The sequence below is a fragment of the Equus przewalskii genome, chromosome 2 (assembly GCF_037783145.1).
Source record: "Equus przewalskii isolate Varuska chromosome 2, EquPr2, whole genome shotgun sequence".
NCBI classification, from domain to species: Eukaryota; Metazoa; Chordata; class Mammalia; order Perissodactyla; family Equidae; genus Equus; species Equus przewalskii.
Genome location: NC_091832.1, coordinates 39,085,184 through 39,103,100, shown reverse-complemented (window position 1 = coordinate 39,103,100; position 17,917 = coordinate 39,085,184).

The window sequence follows — 17,917 nt, the reverse complement described above, 5'->3', positions numbered from 1 at the left end:
CCCTGGGGCCCTGAGTAGGGCATGGAAAATGCGGACTACCAGCTGAGCCCTTTGTGAACCCTATTTCATTGATTAGGGAGATGCTAAGCCAAGGCCTGGCCTACGTGGGGAGGACGAGAAGTCATCTAGGAACAGTCTTGCTCAGTATTTAAGAGAATCCAAACTGTGCCTCTTTCCTTCCAGCGCCAACAACGTTCAATTCTGGATCTAGCAACATTCTCTAACATTCTCATTCAGGAGAAATAAATATCAAAGGGAGAAAAAAGTGCCTTTAAACATTTCTCAAGGCCCTAACACACAAGGTCTGTGGGGGTGAAGGCCAACAGCTGGTGGTACTGTCCATGGTGAGTCTATACCGTGGTGCCAAAGCATTGCTCGGGGCCGTGGTTCCTGTTGGAGGAGGGGGCACCTAATTGTCCCTGGGGTCAGAGGTCACCAGCCAATTCCAACAGACTGGTTCCACGTTGGTTCCAGCTGGCCTGAGAAATGCTGTTGCAATGGAACTCTCCTGTTGATATAGCCACCCTTGGGCTGGACTAGGGGGAGGTTTCAGAGGAGATTAAGGGAAAGGGAGACGGGAGAAGAGGCGAGAGGGAGGTGATGAGGAAAATGGTGGGCTCTGGGGGGCTGTGAGCTTTGTTGAACTCAAGTCTATAATCCGAATTTCAAAGTCAGATCACTGGCTACCCAGAGGCAGGCAGGTTCTCAGAGGCAGGGCTGTCTTGGGAACCTCCGGATGCCATCTGGGATATGGAAACAGCGTTCCCTAGGGGAGTTTATATATTGTTCCCACGTTTACAAAGAACTCGCCCTGCCTTAGACGGTACCGCTTTCCCTGCTCCCAGGGAAAGGGGAGGGAGTCTTTGCACTGCACGCTGGGGGCAGTGCGCATCAGACTTAGCATTGGGCCCCTGTTTGCTTGATGCATCTGTAATAGCCCTGGGCCTTACTGCTGTCTAGCCCCACCAAGTGCTAAAGTTTGAGCCTCTCCCTTCTCTGCAGCCATAAGCTTTCTTGGTACCAAGGACCTCACCTATGATGGATGGAGGAAGGGTCTTACAGGCATCTTGGATCCTTGAAAGGGGAGCAGGTTTCTATACGAGCAGACTGGACGGGGCTCCTTGGGGCGTGGGCATGGGCAGGCATCATGATCCATGAGTTTTATGCAAGCAGCTTTGATGGGAGAGTGTGTCAATTTCTGTGTAACAATAATACTGTGAATTTAGTGGCTTAAAACAACACACATTTATTACTTCATAGTTTCTGTGGGTCAGGAGTTGGAACAGCTTAGCTGCAGTCAAGGTGTTGGGGCTGTGGTCTCCCCTGAGCCTTTACTGGGGCAGGGTCTACTTCCAGGCTCAGTCCAGTGGTTGGCAGAATTCAATTCCTTGAGGTTGTAGACTGAAGGCTTCAGTTTCTTGCTAGCTGTTGGCCAGAAGCCACCCTTAGCTTCTAGAGGCCACTCACAGTTTCTTGCCACATGAGGTTTCCCAAATGACTGCTTGCTCCCGTAAAGCAAGTAAGGGAGAGACGGAGTCCAGCAAGATGGCCACCAGAGTCTAAAGTAATGTGATCACAAACATGTAATCATGTATATGCTGTCACTTTTGCCACAATTCATTAATTAGAAGCAAATCACAGGTCTTCCCCACACAAAGGAATCATACAAGCATGTGAACACCAGGGTATGGAGATCATGGGGGCCGCTGTGGAATCTGTCCACCACAAAAGGTCTCACCAGCAGGTGATGGGAAGAACAGTCAATGCAACTTCTCTGCCTAAGAAATACGGTATGGTCTACAGCCATTGGCTTGACCTTCTGGAGCAAGTGACAGATGGTTCCAGGCTGTATCTTGAGATTCTTCCCCATGGGGTCCCTCAGCAGAGGTCCTCTCATTTCTCCCCAGTCCTAACTCCTCCTGCTCCCACCACATCACCATCATCTGGTCTTCCCAGGAGGGAGTAATCTGGACCTGCTTCTAATCCCTTCCCACTCTATTTATGTGATAAACTCTATGCCCTTGTATTAGACAGGGTCCAATGTAGAGAAAGAAATCACACCAGTAGTCTTCTTTTTTCTCGTGCAAGTCTTTATTAGCCTCAAGTACAATAAAATCTTCTTAGGATGTTTTCTGCCTTCAAGGACCTACCTAAAACTTACATCCCAGAACATTTAAAGGAAATTGTGGATACACGCAAAAGATCCAGACAGCTATAAGTATCGCAATGGAAGAGTTGATAAGTAAAAAGTCAGGATCACTGACTTTTTTAAGGGCTGGGCAAAGACATAGGACCCTTCTAGTCTAACCCCATCATTTTGCAATTGGGGAACAGATGCTCCAAGAGTGAGATGATTCACCCAAGGTCACATGGGGATGTGCAAGGTGTGAACGGGGCCGCGACAAGAGTGTCTGAAAAATCGGGCAAAGGACAGCTCACTCAAGACTTTGTGGGCCATATCAAGGAATTTAGAGTTCAACTTAAAGCCTTTGGGAAACTATTTAATGTTTTTCATCAGGGAAGCAATATAACTCAATTTATATTTTAGAAAAATTGTCCTGGAGGAAGTTGGGAAACATGTTGCAAAGGACCGAATAGTGAGTTAAAATGCTATCACAACCTTCCCATCCCCTCCTTACTCCCCGAAAAAGCAAAAATGAAAACAAAAGAACTAAAAAAAAAAAAAAAGAAAAAGAAAAAACAATCCATTAGAATGGAACAATGGGTGGAGGAATGGATTGGTAACAGCGGCTGTAGGGACCGAGAAGAGAGAACGGATTTGCAATTTATCAAGGAGATAGAGGGGGCCTCAAGAGCAGTGTGTGACCAGATTGGATGGAGGCAGAGGGGGAGGAAGGTGTCAAAGGGTGAGCATCGTGTGTGGCAGGAAATGGTCAGGCACGTGGACCCTGGAGCCAGACAGCGAGTGACTTAACCTTGCTGGATCTGGAGAGCATGTCGTCTAGGATGCTTTAGTGAGACATACGTGAAGTGGAGGGCAGGAGATAAACCCCCAGCCAAGGGACAGTCATCTCAGCGAAGTTTCTGGGTAAGATGAGGACAAGTTGCTGCGCTTGTAACACGTACCCTGAAAAATGCACAACGCTCGTTAGGCTTTTTGGGTTTGTGGAGGCAACATACCTGGCTACAAAATCCCGCCCAGCCTAGCCGCCTGTTTTGAGTGGGGACCAGAGCGAGAGAAGGCTCTGCAGTGAGTTCAGGCTGGAGAAGCAGCTGCTCTGTTGCTTGGAGCCCCTCCTGCCTACCACCAGCCAGCCAGTGCGTTGGTTGGAAGCACTGTCAACTTGTGCCCTACAACTGATGTAGGTCCCACTCAGAGGACCCCAAAATTGCAAGCTGTACTTTCTTCCCAGGGGCACCACGTGTGCCCCTGGAACTGTACTTTTTGTATGGAAGCCACGTGTGAACTCACCTCCCTCCCCAAAATACAGTGACTTGTATCTCCTAAGAGGGGAAGCCTTGAATGAGGTCTTCGGGGGTTCAGGGAAACATCACCTTCGCCCTGAAATGCATCTGGGTCAGCCCCAACTCACTGCCCAGGCTTGTCGTAGATGATCAAACTACCTGAGATTTCCTCCCTGTGGGCCAAGGCAGAGTTTGCACAATAGTAACACAGCCTGCTGTGCCTGGATTGATGCTTCAGGCCCAAGAGTAAAACCAATACAAAACTTAAAGAGAAAGCACCTGTCTTTCTGAGATAAACCCTGACGGTTTATCAAAGTTGTTCACCTGGCCAGATCTGCTGCAGGTTAGCCCGATCCTGCTGCTTGGGGTCCTCTAGAAAACCTGCACTGTAATTGATGATTTCCTGGAGGCTCAGCGTGGTCAAGACTGAGAGTTAAAAACTGCAGAGAGACTTGTCGTCGGGAGGCCCCCACTCTTCTGTGAGTTCTGCCTCTGGGAGCTCTGCCAGGCCCTCACAGTGAGTCTTGGAGAAAGATCCCCTCGTGCTTCTGGGAGGGGGAGGGGAGAAGGAACCATTTTGAAAGGAACCAGAGCATGCCGTTCCTCACAACTCCTGCCCTCAGGAGAATCTATTTTGCCAGAGTCTAATTTGCCGAGGTTTTTATCAGCCTAACATACCTGGGGGAAGGGAAATACCCAACTCCAGCCCTCTCTAGCCATCTTGTCCCACCTAATGGGGCAGAGGGACTGGGAAGCCCTGATGATGTTCAGAGTCCAGAGGCACAGGTTGACCCAAAGACTGAGACCTCATGAGAGGCCCCTTAAATGCTTCCCCTCCCCCCACACCTTACCACTGCGTTACTAAGGGCCTATTTACTGCAGTTCCTTTCACCCAATACTTCATGTCCACCTTTCACCAAAAATTACAAGGCATACTGAAAGACAGAAGACACAGTTTGAAGAGCCTGAACAAGCGTCAGAACCAGGGTCAGATAAGGCAAGGAAGTTGGAATGAGCAGAGCAGAAATTTTAAAAAACCATGAATAGTATGCTAATGGCTTCAATGGAGGAAGTAGACAACATACAAGAACAGATGGATGATGCAAACAGAGAGATGGGAATTCTAAGACAGAATGTAAAGGAAATGCTAAAGATCAAAAACACCATAACCATAAAATGACTTTGATGGGCTTGCTAGTAGACTGGACACAGGAAAGCATCTCTGAGCTTGAGGATGTGACACCAGAAATGTCCAAAACTGAAAAGCAAAGGAAAACAAGACTGAAAAAAAAGACAGAATATCTAAGAACTGTGGGGAAAAGATAAAAGGAGTAACATATGTGTAAGGGGAATACCAGAAGGAGAAGAAAGAGAGAAAAAACCAGAAGCAATATTTGAAGCAATAATGACTAAAAATTTCTCCCAAATCACGTCAGACACCAAACCACAGATCCTGGAAGCTCAGAGAATACCAAGCAGGATAAATACCCCCAAACCTACACCTAAACATATCATATTCAAACCAGAAAATCAAAGATAAAGAAAAAATCTTGAAAAAAAAAAAAAAGGAAAAAATGCTTTACCTATAGAGGAGCAAAGATAGGAATTACATCTGATTTCTCTTCAGAAACCACGTAAGCAAGAGGAGGGGGGGTGAAATATTTAAAGTATTAAGAGAAAAAACTCCATCAACCTATCAACCTAGAATTCTGTGCCTTGCAACATTATCCTTCAAAGGTGAAGGAGAAATAAAGACTTTCTCTGACAAAGAAAAATTGAGGGAATCTGTTGCCAGTTGACCTGCCTTGTAAGAAATATTAAAAGAACTTCTTTGGAGAGATGGAAAATGATACATGTCAGAAACTCAGATCTACATACAGAAAGGAAGAGCAGCGGAGAATGAATAAGTGAAGGTAAAATGAAACTATTACTTTCTTATTCTTAATCGATTAGCAGAAACAGGTTGTTCAAAATAATAGCAACAATGTATTTGATTATGTATGTTTACATATAAGTCAAATGGATGACAGCAATATACTAGAGGGAGGAATTAGGAATATTTTGTTATTCTAAGGTACTTGCACATGAAACGTTCACCAAGATGGTCCACATTCTGGGCCATAAAACACACCTTAACAAGTTTAAAAGAGTAGAAATCACACAACGTCTGCTCTCAGACACGATGGAATTAAACTAGAAATCAAGAACAGAAAGAGAGTTGAAATCCCAAAATACTTGGAGATTAGACAATACACTTCTAAAGAATATCTAAGAATTGTGGACAATTGTAAAAGGTGTAACGTATGTGTAATGAGAATACCAGAAGGAGAAGAAAGAGAGAAAGGAAAAGAAGCAACATTTGAAGCGATAATGACTAAAAATTTTCCTAAATAACACATGGGTCAAAGAAGAAACTCAAGAGAAATTTAAAAACATTTTGAACTAAATACAAATGGCAATACAACTTATCAAAATTATGGGATGCACTGAAAACAGTGTTTAGAGGGAAATTTATAGCAATGAATACACATATTAGAAAAGAAGAGAGATCTAAAATCAATAATCTAAGCTTCTACCTTAGGAAACTAGAAAAAGAAAAGTGAATTAAATCCAAATAAGGAGAAGAAAAGAAATAATAAAAATTAGAGAAGAAATCAATACAGAAAATCAACAAAACTAAAAACTGGTACTTTGAAATGAACAATAAAATGAGTGAGTCCATAGCCAGGTTAACTAAGGAAAAAAGAGATAAGACACAAATTACTAATATCAGAAATGAAAGGGAAAACATCACTATGTATTTCATGGGCACTAAAAGGAAAATAAAGGAATATTAAGAACAACTGTACACTAATAAATTTGATAAACTGGATGAAATGAGCAAATTCCTTTAAAGACACAAGCTGCCGAAACTCACACAACAAGAAACAGACAATCTGAAGAGGCCTCTATCTATTAACTAAATTGAATTAATAACCTTTCAAAAACAGGTTTTTTTTTTAGAAAGCACCAGGCTCAAATAGGTTCACTGGTAAATTATACCAAATATTTAACTAAGAAATTCTACCAATTCACTACAATGTCTTCTAGAAGATAGAAGCAGAAGGAATACTCCCTAACTTATTCTATGAGGCAGCATTATCCTAATACCAAAAACAGATAAAGACATTACAAGAAAAGAAAACTACAGGCTATTATCTCTCGTGAAGATAGATGCAAAAACCCTCAACAAAATATTAGCAAATTGAATCCAACAATCTATAAGAAGAATTATACACCATAATCAAGTGGGATTTTTTGCTAGGTATGAAAGGTTGGTTCAACATTCAAAAATCAATTAACGTAATCCATCACATTAACAGGCTAAAGAAGAAAAATCACTTGATCACAGTGGTAGATGTAGAAAAAGCATTTGACAAAATCCAATATCCATTCACGATAAAAGCTCAGCGAACTAGAAATGGAGGGAACTTCCTCAACTTGATAAAGAATGTCTACAAAAAACCTACAGCTAATGTACTTAATGGTGAGAACCTTGAAGCTTTCCCACTAAGATCAGGGACAAGGCAAGGATATCCCCCACATTTTAACATTGTGCTGGAAGTCCTGGCTAATGTGATAAGACAAGAAAAGGAAATAAAAGGTATACAGATTGGGGAGGAAGAAACAGAACTGTCTTTATTCGCAGATGACCTGACCATCTACATAGAAAATCCAAAAATATTGACAAAAATCTCCTGGAACTAAGAAGGGATTATAGCAAGGTTGCAGGATACAAGATTAATATGCAGAAGTCAATTGTTTTCCTACATACCAGCAATGAACAAGAGGAATTTGTAATTAAAAACACATTACAGTTCACATTACCACCCCTAAACCCCTAAACAAATACTTAGATATAAATCTAACAAAATATGCACAAAATCTATATGAGGAAAACTTCCAAACTCTGATGAAAGATATCAAAGAAGAACTAAATAAATGGAGAGAGATTTCATATTTGTGAATAGAAAGACTCACTATCTTCAAGACATCAGTTATTTTCAACTTCATCTATAGATTCGAGCACAGTCCCAATCAAAATGCTAGCAAGTTATTTTGTGGCAGCCAACAAGCTGAATCTGAAGTTTACATGAAGAGATGAAAGACCCAGAATAGCCATCTCAGGATTGAAGGAGAAAAACGAAGTCAGAGGACTGAGACTACCCAACTTCAAGACTTACTCTAAAGCTACAGTAATTATGACAGTGTGGCATCAGCAAGAGAGTAGACAAATAGATCATTGGAACAGAATATGGAACCCAGAAATAGACCCACATAAATATAGTCAACCGGTCTTTGATAAAGGAGCAAATGCAGTGGAGAAAAGGTAATACTTTCAACAAATGGTGCTGGAAAAACTGGACATCCACGTGCAAAAAAAATATGAGCCTAGACACAGACCTTATACCCTTTATAAGAATTAACTCAAAATGGGTCATAGACCTAAACGTAAAGTACAAAACTCCTAGGAGAGAACATAGGAGGAAGTCTAGGTGACCATGGGTATGGTGAGGACTCTTCAAATATGTCGCCAAAGACGCAGTCCATGAAAGAAATAATTGATGAGCTGGACTTCATTAAAAGTAAAAGCTTCTGTGAAAGACAATGTCAAGATAATGAGAAGCCAAGCCACAGACTGGAAGAAAATATTTACAAAAGACACATCTGATAAAGGACTGCTATCCGAAATCTACAAAGAACTCTTAAAACTCAATGATTTGCCGATTAAAAAATGGGCATAAGACCTGAAGAGACACTTCCTCAAACAAGATATACAGATGACAAGTAAGCACGTGAAAAGATGTTCAATAGGATACATCATTAGGGAAATGCAGATCAAAACAACAAGGAGATATCACTACATACCTGTTAGATCAGCCAAAATCCAAAACACTGACAACACCAAATGCTGGCAAGGATGTGGAGCAACAGGCACTCTCATCCATTGCTGGTGGGAATGCAAAATAGTACAGCGCCTTTGGAAGACAGTTGGGCAGTTTCTTACAAAATTAAACATACTCTTACCATGTGATCCAGTGGTTGTGTTCCTTCGTATTCACACAAATGAATGGAAAGCTTATGTCCACATCAAGACCAGCCCACAGTTTTTATGGCAGGTTTATGCATATGCCAGTCTTGGATGTGACCAACATGTCTTTCATTAGGGGAATGGATAAATAAACTGGTCCAACCAGACAACAGAATATTACTCAGCACTAAACGAAAGGAGCTATCAAGCCATGAAGTGACATGGAGGAAGCTTAAATACATATTACTAGGTGAAAGAAGACAACCTGGAGAAAGCTACATACAAGAACTCTCGTATATGTATACAAGAATCGTGCGATTCCAACTATACGACATTCTGGACAAGGCTGAACTGTGGAGACAGTAAAAGAACAAGTGGCTGCCCAGGGTTGCAGGGGGAGAAGGAAGAATAGGTACTCTGTGTGATAATACAAGGGTGGACACACGTCATTACACATTTGTCAAAACCCTTAGAACTTGCAACACCGAGAGTGAACCCTAATGTGAACTATGGACTTCGGGCAATCAGGGCATAGGTCCATCGGTTGTAACACACGTCCCACTCTGGCGTGGGATGTTGATCGTGGGGGAGATTTGCATGTGTAGGAGGAGATACTAGGGAACTCTCTGCTTAATTTTGCTAAAACTTCTCTAAAAAATAAAGTTTATTCATTAAAAAAATAATGGGAAAAGGTCAGGCAAGTGTGCATCCTTATAAAAGATTCAGGTTCCCTATGGTCAGCGTTCCTCAGCTGCCATGCAGCCGTGCTGTGTGCACACCGTCCTCCTGGGCTTCTCTCTGTCCTTCCCATGGGACTTCAGAGGCAAGGAGAACCAACGCTCACACGGAATTCATTGTTTGTGTGCTGTAAGTAGTAAAATCTTTGAGCAAAATAGTTCCTGTTTTCTGAAGGATGCTTGAAGCTGGAGTGGGCTAACCTGGTAGTTGGCAAGAACTACTCATGCTGGGGGCTGTGTTTACGTGCTCCAATAAACATGCTATGCTGAGAGGGCAGCTTCGATTGGAGTCACTGCGTGAGTAAGTTTAGGATCATCCACAGTCATTCTCCAAGATCATCTGATTTCTGCTCATTCCAAACTGGTGAGTTAAATTGGGATGCGGCCAGTGCCTCTTTGGCGGCTCTTCTGGTGGCCGCATCCTCTGCAGTTCCCTGTGAGACGCAGCCCTGCCTCCAGCTTACTATCTCGGTGGGGAGGGGGGCATCCAGGGCCTTCCACGTAGCCCTTCCTACCCCCTGACCCTCTTCTCTTTGGTCAGAGAGCCGATGTGGGAACTGCTGGTTTCCAAGGACAACTATTGCAGTTAGTTAGAAATTCAGGGACTAGGGACTTAAGAAATGCGAGCATCTCCGGACCAGTGGGCCACTGTGAGTTGGACTTGAGGCGAGACTGTCACCTGACCCAGTAAGGCCCGCTTTGGCTGGAGGAGCCATGGTAGCATTGTCGGTCCACGTGGAGAGCAGCAGGGTCAGTCAGGAGGCAGAGGGAGCCGGGAACTGTGGGCAAGCGCCCTCCTTGTGGTTTCCATGGGAAGGCACAGGCGAGGCGGGGGAAGCAGACTTACGATTGGTCAGTTTGAATAATTTCAGTGGCTCCAGGGCCTAGGTGCTGCCTCTAGTTGCCTGACACTTGGCCCTGGGTGATTAGGGCAGGTGGCTGGTGGCTGGAGTGTGGCAGGTGGCTGGTGGCTGGAGTGTGACAGCTGGATGGAGCAGGTGCTTGTGGGCGTGGCTTCTGGACCTGCAGTTTTGCATTGGAAAGCACATTCCAGGCCAGTTGCTTACTATCTCTAGGAAGAGGCTGAGCCGAGGAGGGCAGTCCCCTCTGGGGCAGCAGGGCCCCAGATATCAGAGCATCAGAACATAGGAAATAAAAAACATGGCGACTGCAAGGAGTGACTATGAAGCTGATTCCTCAACCTGAGAAGCTCAGGCCAGTGACTAGGGACAGGACTGGGGAGAACGGGGTGGGCTGAATGCTTCACACCCCAGGATTTGTTCTTCCTCACCCTGGCTGAAAGTGGCACTCAGGCCAGCTCTCTCATCTCTGATTTTACTGCTGAGAGAAGAGCCACAGGCCACCTGATGTGACTTTTGCAAGTTTCCCCTGTCTCCCAGGAACATGGCCAGGACTTGGGTTCATCACCCAGAAGGGCCCCCTGCAGCCCATGTCCTGAGCAGGAGGGAGTCATTCAGCATGCCCTCCCCGGGGCCGGGGGGCCAGGGCTCCACTCCTGCTGGCACAGGGCTTCCCCAGGTAGGAAGCTGACATCTTACGTGGGGCATTTTGAATTTGGCAAGGCCTCTGCCTACAGGAGGTGACAGGCCCTGAGCTACCTGGTAAATTATAAGGTGCTGGGAGTGTGGGGAGAGAGTTTCACTAAGCCTCTTTGGGGACAGTGTCTCCTCAGCTCGCCGTCAAGGAACAAGAGCGCCGGAATACCCTACTGCGGACCCCCTCACCGCTCGGTGCATCTTGGGCCTGGGGGCCAGCATGTGGGCTCTCGGTGGGCACATCCCTCCTGCCATCAGCCACGCAGAGAAGTTTCGGCCTCTGCACGGCATCTTCCTGCTGACAATACCAGGGGTAAAGTTTTGCTTTTTAATAACTTTGTCTGGCTAAGGGAGTGAGAACCTCAGATCAGACCAGAGGGGCCTAGGGAGGGTGTGTGCACTGGCCCACGTGGTAATAACAGGACTAGCTAACGTTTACTGAGCGCTAATTATGTGCCAGGCACTGGGCCGAGGGCTTGTTAAAAGCAAGTCAATGGCCAGTACAGTGGCCATCAGAGTGAGCTCCGAATTTATTTACTTGCCAGGCAAGGGAGCGGTCAGCCGTGAAGAAAGTCTGGAGCAGCTTAATGATGGGAAAGAACTGGGGGTTTTATATGCTAGAAATTGGGGAGGAGAGTCCATAGCGGTCCAATGAGTGTGTAAGTCTAGACTCAGTTGGTTAAAACATGTCTTATCGGGATCGGCCCATGGCTGAGTGGTTAAGTTTGTGCATTCTACTTTGGTGGCCCAGAGTTCACAGGTTCGGATCCCATGTGCAGACCTACACACTGCTCATCAAGCCATAGCAGCGTCCCACATAGAAGAACTAGAATGATCTACAGCTAGGATATACAACTATGTACTGGGGCTTTGGGAAGAGAAAACAAATAGGAAGATTGGCAACAGATGTTAGCTCAGGGCCAATCTTCCGCACCAAAAAACAAAACAAAACAAAACAAAATGAAAACATGTCCTATTGCCAGTTGGTCAGGAAAGAGCCTTCAGTGTGGGAGGAGAGAGTCTGGCATGCTGCCAGAGCTCAGAGTCCACGGTTGTCCATCAGCTTTGGATGGCTAGAACCAGTGGTCATGAAACACGGCACTGGATTCTAATATCTCCCAGGCAAGCGTTACCGTCAGTGGGAAGGCTATCTTTCATGGTGTGGAGGAGGAAAATCATGCTTCCTCTATTCCTTAGGTTCTGCATCTGGGCCTGGAAATTCAACTGACAAAAGGCACATTAATAGGAGAAAAGGCATGCAAATTCAATTTGATATTCATATTTTTACGTGGCTTGGGGGACTTCCCAGAAAGAAGTGAAAGCTCTAAAGAAGTGGTTAGGCCTGAGAGCTCATCTACCATTTTGACAAAGCGTGATAAATTTGTAGAGACTTGACAAGCCAGAGGAAAAGGGGTCTAGGCTTTTAGGGGCTGCGAACTGTGGGAAGGCAAGCGTAAGGGGGAAGCGAATGGAAGACAAGGGCTATTTTCAGAAGGTTTGTTACGTGGATTCCTCTTGGGGCTGGTCAGAGTCTGGAGTCGCCTACTTCTGCCCTTCCGAGTGGGGGAGAAATCTTCCCGAAGGGAAACTTATGTCCTGCTTTTAGGCGAATGAGGGAAAGCACAGGGCTTCTTCTGGGTCACTGTGTCTCAATCGTCTTCAGGTCACAGTAATCCTTATGCCAAACTAGCATATTTCGGGGTGTGGCATCTTCTGATCCCCTACACTAGTCCTTGTACATTTAATCTCACTTAATTCCCTGAGGCCGGTAGTATTATCATCCCTCTTTGGCAGATTAAGCAACTCGTCTGAAGTCAGCAGCTAGTTAGGTGTGGAGCCAGGATTCGAACACGTTCTGGCTGCGGAACACGCGGTGAGGAGCATCATGGTAAACCGCCTTCTTATGCCAAACTGCAGGCCAAGTAGGATCTGTGTGGTAGAGGGGCCACGTGACGTGGATCGTGTTAAGTCACGTGCTGTGTGGTAGGTCAGAGGCCGCACCATGCCTAGCCTTTTTACTGTCTATTGAATCCATTCTAGGAGGGCCTTAATGGAACTAGGCCATCTAGAATTATTTATCAACAGGCCCCAAAGTCTTTATCTGCAATTCCAATATCCAGACAGGTGGGAAAACTGAGAATTTTCTCATGACTCGTCTGGCAGCCAAATCTGACCCCAGCTCATGCATTGGCACTCTTGGATTTAAATCGCGGTGCTTACTGCCCTGATTTATTGCCCGTGTGTGAGTGTCCATAGGTTTGCTGCAGAAACATGAATGTGTGCAGTAATGGAACGACGTTCCCCTGCCCTGTGCCGGGATGATGGGTACTATTCAGTTTACGCATCACTTATATTCTCTTGTTATAGCTATGAAATAATCAAAACATATAGGAAATCACAATGAGATATCACCACACCTCCATCAGGATGGCTTGGATGAAAAATAGTGATAACATCAAATGTTGTCAAGGATGCGGAGAAACTGGATCAGTCAGTCATTGCTGGTAGACACGTAAAATGGTACAGCCACTCTGGACTATGCAATAATAGAGGTCTTCAAAAATACGTGGTCTTCAGTATACAGCTGTCAAAAGCTGGACTTGCTGAACAGAGTCAGCGTTTGATGATCTTGCCTTTTGGTCCTTTCTTCCCCCACCCCCCACCACCAGCAATTAGCATAGTTTCTTTTAAATTCGCAACAGCTCATTAACCTTTATTCTAAAAACCAAGCTCCAAGCAACTCCAGCAAAGGGCTAGGTCTTAGGAGCAGCATCGTCTCCCTTTTCCAGGTGCTGGTTCCCCATCAGTCCCTTTTAGAACTATTGTGGGTCTGCTGTAAATTCTACTCCCTCATTCACAAACGCATGGAGCCCATTGTAGTTGCGAAACGTCTTCTGCAAGGGAACGGCTGGACCAGGTTCTGTCCAGACCCTTATGCAAGAAGCTCAGAGATAGAAAATCGATACAAGCCTCGATGTGAGACTGAAACCGTTTATTTTTGCCCTCTTTTCAACCATACCACAAATATTTACGGAGCGCCTGCAGCGCGTCAGGCACTGTCCCGGCTCTGGCATTTAGGGCTGCGTAAAAGTAGACTGGGTCTGTTGATTATCCTTTGTCTTCCAGACATTTATCAGGAAGTTTTGCCTGTGGCTCCAGGTGTCCTCGGGAGAGTCACCCGCTTCCTGTTGTGGAGATCAACAGCAATGGTTTCCTGGCCACCTGCAGGTCCTGTTTACTGGAAGTCTGCCCTCCCCGACTTTGCTCCCTCTATCCTGCCAGCAGTTTTCCAATTCCCTATGTTAAATGTCTACCCACTTCGGGAAGAAAGGCTGTGTGGCAGAAAGGCCCTATGAGGTCATCAAACTCCATCTCATTTTCGTCCTAGGCATGTGGCAGGTTGGCGTTTCCCAGGGTCCCAGCGTTAGGTAAATGCGTGCTGGCCCACGGGAGGTATTTCTGGGCCCGGCCCTTAGTTCTCCTCCCTGCCTTCCTCTGTGAGCATCCTCTTCCTCCATCCCCTGGCAAGGTTCAGAGAGTGCAGAGGAGGGTGGAGCAGTGTGAGGTCCCAGGGGATGGCAGACCGTTAGACGGAAGGAAAATGGCTCCCATGATCACCACACGGTCTGGCTGTTCACCAAACACCTGAACGTCTGTGTTGTAAGGGGGAAATAAACGTTTATTCGATCAAGACGTGGGATGTGGGGATCATCTGTAATGGCAGCTAGCATCACTCACCCTAACTAATACATTCAGGAAATCAAAAAGGGTTCAGTATTTATTCTTGTGTAAACCCTCCTTCTGCTTGTGCTTTTGTATGATTTCCAGGTGAGTAAGGGAAACAAACAGCAAACTTACACCGCCGTGTTCATGCCATAACTTCTGCACCTGGATTTTCCTGTCATACGAAAGGTTTAATGTTTATGTACCTGAGTGGCAACAAGCTTTCCACTTCCTCTCATGTAATCGATCTATTTGTATTTTCCACTTTGCTGAAATTCACATGTTTATATTTTGACACGGAAATCCTCCGTTTTCTTTTTTTTCGTTTCCTAGATTGGGACCCGAGCTAACATCTGTTGCCAATCCTTTTTTTCTTTTTCTTCTTCTTCTCCTCCTCCCCAAAGCCCCCTAGGCTATAGTTGTATGTTCCAGTTGTAGGTCCTTCCGGCTGTGCCATGTGGCACGCCTCCTCAACGTGGCCTGATGAGCAATGCCATGTCCACGCCCAGGATCCAGACCGGTGAGACCCTGGGCCGCTGAAGCAGAGCACGAGAACTTAACTGCTTGGCCCCTCCATTTTCAAAATTATTGCCATACCGTTTCATGTACTCTAAAAGGATCTTTCTAAGCATGATAAGAGAATAAATGACAGATTTCACTGCATAAAATTAGAAACAGAAAAACATCATAAACAAAGTTAAAAGGCAAACAACTAGAGAAACATAGCCTCACAAATAGTTTTGAAGTCAATGCAAAAAGATAAACAAAAATGGGGGCTGGCCCGGTGGTGTAGCAGTTAAGTGGCACGTTCTGCTTCGGTGGCCCAGGGGTCGCTGGTTCGGATCCTGGTGTGGACATGGCACCGCTTGGCAAGCCATGCTGTGATAAGCGTCCCACATATAAAGTGGAGGAAGGTGGGCACGGATGTTAGCTCAGGGCCAGTCTTCCTCAGCAAAAAGAGGAGGATTGGTGGCAGATGTTAGCTCAGGGCTAATCTTCCTCAAAAAATAAAAAAGATAAAAACAGAAAAATACAAAAAGAGTGTGAACACACAAAATAAATTCACATGAATTCACAAGAGAAGAAACTCAACCAATTAAACATGAAAAATATTCTACTTCATTGGATTTAAAGAAATGCAAGCTAAAACAAGACCAAGACATCATTTAAAGAAGACACAAAAGCTGGCCAAATTCAACATTCATAATGATAATATTCAGTGTTGGTGAGAGTACTGGAAACAACATTTTTAGGGTCTAGTTTGGGTAGGAGTGTAAATTGATAGAATTTTTCTAAGGGTAACTTGTTAATATGTATCAAAAGCTGAAGATATTTTTGTTTCACCTATCAATTCTGCATTTAGAGACTTATTCCACAGAAATAATTGAGAATCATGAAAAGATTTAGGGAAAACCAGAGGCAATGTAGATGTCTGACAATGGAGGATTGGTTAACTTCACGATAGCAGGTACAAACCACAGAAAAATGAAATATTCCATAATCACTGACGATTACATCATCAAATTACATTTATTGACATGGAAAATTATTGAGGGGAAAGAACAGGTTCCGAAGGGTGTATCTCATATGCTCCCATTTAAACACGCACACGCACACACTCACACGTACACACACGCATACACATACACACTCACAGACCCTGTGTTGGATCCAGGTTTTGTGGGGCTACTGCAACTTTGAGGGTTTTCTTCAAGAAAAGAAATGCAAAATTATGGATACAATTTAGGTTCCAGTGTGAATCTATGTTAGGATGAGAAGGGAAATCATAGCAAACTACAAATTTTTGAAAGCTGTATATACCACAAACACCACAAAACTCCCGAAGTCTTATGTGATGCCTGGCACCGCTCTGTCCTGGAGGTGAGGGACCCTGAAGCTTAAGCTTCACTAGCATGGGACAAAAGTCAGGATGGCAACATACCAAAATGAACACACCTGACGTGTAATTACAAAAATAAAGGCTACTTTAAAAATCAGTAGGTCTCAGCAGTTGGTAGACTTCTTTTCCGTTGTCATAAAATAAATCTTACCCCAGCACAGATTTGTAACCCAGCTACCCGTTACGCAACGGGGTGAGGGTTCCCGCGAGTCTGTCACTGTTTGGTCTGTGGGAGCCAGACAGGAGGCAGGATGACCGTGCACAGTGAGGAGAGCTGTCTTTGTTGCTGGCAATGTTGGCATTGCTCAAGAGAAGAGGCCCTGGAAGACCCTTCCTTGCATAACAGCTCCACCCCCAACCTCTGCTTAGGAGTTTTGTGACCTAGGGAAAGCCACTTACCCTCACCCAGGCTGAGCTTCCTTCCCCGGGGACGAGGATGGGATCTCCCTAAGGGACTGAAGGAGGACTAACATGCTAACACACCCAGAGGGTTTGGCTCAGCATCTGGCACAGAGGAAGGATCTCAGCTTCCTCTGCAGGTGCAGAAACTCAGAGCAGAGAGAGGGCAAGTAACTGCGCAGTGTCGCGGCACTGGTCTGGGGGCAGAGCCGGCAAAGCGCCCAGGTGTCCCCCAGTCTGCGTTCTCTCGCTGCCCTTCCCAGACTGGTGGCAGGGATGCCCAGCTCGTGCACCAGAGTCAGTGGCTTTACTGGGAGGGAGTCCTGTGTCGCGTAGTCAGAGTATAAGCACAAGGACATAAGCAAGAGGGATCAAGAATTGAACTAAATTTAGACTCTGGGGTGCGGAAGCCCTTCCAAGGCTTCGGGCTGCCGTGGCGGCGATGCGAACCAGGAGGGGCTGGCTGCCGTAACAGACAGCCCTGCGGCTCAGTAGCTTCACACGACAGACCTGCACACCTTGATCACGCAGCATCGGACAGAGGCTCCTGGCTGGTCCCCTCCTGGGCAGCTCACCTCCCAGAGTGACTCAGGGATCAGACCCTGGCATGGTGAGGCTGGCTGTCTGTTGCTCCTGAACAGAACGCTGGCCTTTGGCAGAGCCAGAATTCAAATCCAGGTCTCACTGACTCAGGGTTTTCAGCCTCAGCGCTATTGGCATGTCAGACCAGGTGACTCTCTGTTGTGGGGCCGTCCTGTGCATTGCAGGGTGTGTAGCAACATCCCTGGCCTCTACCCACCAGAGGTACTAGCCCCTGGCCCTCACCAAGTTGTAACAACCAGAAATGCAGAAATGTCTCCAGACGTTGCCAGATGTCTCCTGGGGGTAAAATCTTCCTGCCTGAGAACCACTACTCTGGCCCCGGAGTGGATGGCAGACATCATTATGACCATGCACGTAGGACTCCTTTGTTGGGGAAGGTTCCAAACCCTGGCATCGATCTCTAACCTAATCTGGAAAGGTAGGTGAGCTCCATTTTCCTGCTTTACGATGAGAAGGACAAAGCCTGTTCATTCATTCTTTCTCTCAATAGACAATGGCTGAG